Consider the following 419-nt stretch of genomic DNA (forward strand, 5'->3'; position numbering starts at 1 on the left):
AGACCTTCTTCAGGATTAGGCCTTGAAGTGGGAGAGAAATGGGAATCCCTGGTTTCTAAATCCCAGGTAGATTTAGGCACATAGTAGTAGATGCCCGGCTGTCTAATGCTAATCAGGGCTCAAACAAACCTATGTAGACCCAGCAGTAGAAACATGGGTACCTTTGAACCTTTACAAGTTGAAACTTACCATATTTACTCAAATATAAGATGACCCCCCCACCCCCCATAAGAAGATTCTATATATGGAAAATTTATAAATCTGACTTATTTTCCCTTCCAAAGAAGTGGGAAGGTGACAAATTCAAGGAAACCTTCACTAATTAGAGGTTTGCCTTGAATTTGTCACCTTCCTACTTCCATAGGAGGGAAAATATTTTTTTTTTTTTTTTTTTTTTTTTTTTCCCCCCCCCCCCCCCC

The sequence above is a fragment of the Gavialis gangeticus genome, unplaced genomic scaffold, assembly GCF_001723915.1.
Source record: "Gavialis gangeticus isolate Ggan-Ray unplaced genomic scaffold, GavGan_comp1, whole genome shotgun sequence".
NCBI classification, from domain to species: Eukaryota; Metazoa; Chordata; order Crocodylia; family Gavialidae; genus Gavialis; species Gavialis gangeticus.